The sequence below is a fragment of the Argentina silus genome, assembly GCF_951799395.1.
Source record: "Argentina silus genome assembly, chromosome: 22".
In the NCBI taxonomy this organism is placed as follows: domain Eukaryota; kingdom Metazoa; phylum Chordata; class Actinopteri; order Argentiniformes; family Argentinidae; genus Argentina; species Argentina silus.
Window position 1 is genome coordinate 13,902,833 of NC_139676.1, and position 4,100 is coordinate 13,906,932.

A 4,100-nucleotide genomic window follows, 5' to 3' on the forward strand; every position below is an offset into this window, starting at 1 on the left:
TCTGTCCACTCCACACCAGTAGGTCCCTTTATCCTCAGTGGTCAGTTGTCTGATGACCACCTTGAAGTAGTTCTCCTCAGTGTTGTCATACAGAGAGAATCTGTCCTTGTGTTCCCAGGTTTTCATCAAGGAGCTACTTATTTTTTTCTCACAAGTCAGACTCCATGTTGACCTCATGCAGAAGTATTTCTCATTGGATCTTTGATCTTGGTGATATTGACAGTAGATGATGACAGTTCCTCCTGAGTACCCTGTCACTTTGAAGGCGCTGACACAACCTGTCAATCACACAGGGAGAAGATGAAGATAACCGTTGTTTCAAAACGGATCATTTACACCACATGTTACCCACTGACATCATCATCATCATGTCTGTGTTCTCTGTGAAGCCTATTCATGTGTAATAACACTTTCAGGGTGGATTGAATACATTTTAATAACATCCCCAAAAGAGGAAAAGGAACATCCTCATTCCTTATAATAATTACACTTTTACACTATTGTGCCATACTCATCAGGGGTTACCACCTTTACCTGAGTCACTTCAGGTTATTACACTGTAATAGAGTGTTATAACAAGCTTATTACCTGTCATGAGGCAGAGGATGAATATCAGGAGGTTCCTCATCTTGTGGACTCTGGGGCTCACAGCTTCTCTCAGACACAGTGAGAGTGTTTGACTCAGTAGCGTTTGGTTGTTCCTGCCGTCTCAAGATGTATTTCCTGGTCTAATGCACCAAGGCCAACTCTTGACCTCTATTTATACTCTCTACTGGTGATACAAAGTCTATGCACACCCCTTTACTCAACCTCCTCTCTGACAGCCCCTCCCTCTTCCTCTTCATGACAGAGTTGACAGAGAGAAGGAAAGAGAAAAAGAGAGAGAGAGGGACCCCTACTGACCAGATGACAGAAACACACGTACAGAGGCAGGCAAATAACGTCTGTGGTCCAATTCTTCACTCTCTTCCACACTCAAAAAACCAAACAGTTGATTTTTTATTCATTATTCAGGAAGAGGATCAAGAAACTTTCAGGCAGTGTCATACTTGGTACATTTTGGGTCACCCACTGTTCTGAGCGCAGTGGTTTAAAGAACTCTGATTCCCATCAAATAAAGAAAGACAGAATAAGGGACAAACAAGCAAAAATTAAGGAATGATGAACAAAAACAATGAATATTCAATCTGACTATGTTATGGGCCGTTGGATGGTTGAGTTCATGCCTAAGGTCTCCACAGGTGGATTGGCTGTCATGAGGGTGATTGAGTGGAGATGTTGAAGATGGTGAAGATGTCACGGACTGCATCTGGATGCTGATTGGTTGCTCTTCTGTCATAGATGGGGTTGACCATGGTACCTGTATCTGGATTTTGGTTGGCTGCGAAAGAGATGTTGGTGTCATTTGGACCTCTGTGATTGGCTACTTCGGTGTCGGTGCAGTTACTAGAGTCTGTGTCTTTCACTCGTGGAGCAGCTGACACTATCTGAAGCCTCTGTAGAGGAACCGATGTTGGAGTAGATGTTGGTGATGTCACAGACCGCATCTGGCTGATGATGAGTTGCCATGGCGTAGATGGTGAAGATGTCACGGACTGCACCTGGATGCTGATTGGTTGCTCTTGTGTCGTAGATGGGGTTGACCATGGTGCCTGTGTCTGGATTTTGGTTGGCTGTGAAAGAGATGTTGGTGTCATTTGGACCTCATAGCATAGAGCAGAAGACATCAGTAACACATAGCCTACACATTACATTACATTACATTACATTACATTACATTATGACAGCTGGCCTTGTTAGAGTTACAACTCATCAATGGAGAGTCAATGGACTGAATCAACTTTCTCCATGATCTGGGTTATTTCTACTTAGTGACAGCAGAGGGAGCTCTTTCTCTTTCAATGTACTGTATATGATGATCACATTTAATACAGTATACAGTATGATACATAAGCCCTGTTTGAATACCCTTGAAATGCACCCATTTCTCCTACAAAAAGTCAAAATGTATATGATGCAAGTTGCTCTCCCAGGGCTTAGCCCAAAGCCTCAGCTAGTTTTCGTGTTCATTTCCAAACTAAATCAATGGCAATCAACCACACAACTTCTTTGCTAGTTTCATGCAAGTCATGTTAATAAGAATATCGCTGGAGAAAAACGTGAAAATGATTGACAGATTTATTGTTTCAGTTACGAGTAGTCATGCTGGTTTGAGGGTGAAACCCTCCCGGGAAACATGTTTCTGACAACGTAGATAGTTCGCTACACCCTGCTCTCCCCAAGTCCTCAGAATCACCCTGGGTTGTGGAAAACACTTGGGCCTAAAAAGGTCTGAAGTGGAACCCAGTCTCTAGTGGAAAAGCACCATGAATAGGTCATCGCACAGGTCCAAGAAAAGCTTTCACCAATCCTGTTGATATTAGGGCAGTGATTACTTCATATAAAGGAGGAGGCATTTCACATCAAGTAATTGATATACCTGCTGATGTTTTGGTTGTGTCTCTCCTCTGTCTAAAGAGCAGAAGCAGCACCAGTCCCAACAGAAGAAGCACAGCACCAAGACCAACACCAGAGAACAGCAGCCCACCTATAGACAGCAGTAGCATAATATAATACAACAACACAACACACCAGAGAACAGCAGCCCACCTATAGACAGCAGTAGCATAATATAATACAGCAATACAACACACCAGAGAACAGCAGCCCACCTATAGACAGCAGTAGCATAATATAATACAACAACACAACACACCAGAGAACAGCAGCCCACCTATAGACAGCAGTAGCATAATATAATACAACAACACAACACACCAGAGAACAGCAGCCCACCTATAGACAGCAGTAGCATAATATAATACAGCAACACAACACACCAGAGAACAGCAGCCCACCTATAGACAGCAGTAGCATAATATAACACAACACACCAGAGAACAGCAGCCCACCTATAGACAGCAGTAGCATAATATAATACAACACACCAGAGAACAGCAGCCCACCTATAGACAGCAGTAGCATAATATAATACAACAACACAACACACCAGAGAACAGCAGCCCACCTATAGACAGCAGTAGCATAATATAATACAACACACCAGAGAACAGCAGCCCACCTATAGACAGCAGTAGCATAATATAATACAACACACCAGAGAACAGCAGCCCACCTATAGACAGCAGTAGCATAATATAATACAACAACACAACACACCAGAGAACAGCAGCCCACCTATAGACAGCAGTAGCATAATATAATACAGCAACACAACACACCAGAGAACAGCAGCCCACCTATAGACAGCAGTAGCATAATATAACACAACACACCAGAGAACAGCAGCCCACCTATAGACAGCAGTAGCATAATATAATACAACACACCAGAGAACAGCAGCCCACCTATAGACAGCAGTAGCATAATATAATACAGCAACACAACACACCAGAGAACAGCAGCCCACCTATAGACAGCAGTAGCATAATATAATACAACACACCAGAGAACAGCAGCCCACCTATAGACAGCAGTAGCATAATATAATACAACAACACAACACACCAGAGAACAGCAGCCCACCTATAGACAGCAGTAGCATAATATAACACAACACACCAGAGAACAGCAGCCCACCTATAGACAGCAGTAGCATAATATAATACAACACACCAGAGAACAGCAGCCCACCTATAGACAGCAGTAGCATAATATAATACAACAACACAACACACCAGAGAACAGCAGCCCACCTATAGACAGCAGTAGCATAATATAATACAACACACCAGAGAACAGCAGCCCACCTATAGACAGCAGTAGCATAATATAATACAGCAACACAACACACCAGAGAACAGCAGCCCACCTATAGACAGCAGTAGCATAATATAATACAACACACCAGAGTGTAAAGCTCTATATCTACAGACAGTAAAAAAACGACTTTACATGACTTTAGAGTAATGTCAACATTTGAGTGCAAAGTATTTTATTTGTTTGTTAAGACATATGGTTGAAGTGCCACACTTTGAGCAAAAATAGTAATTGTTTGAAGAGAAGAAGAAGAAGACTCTCTTTTTGGCCATGCAATCAAT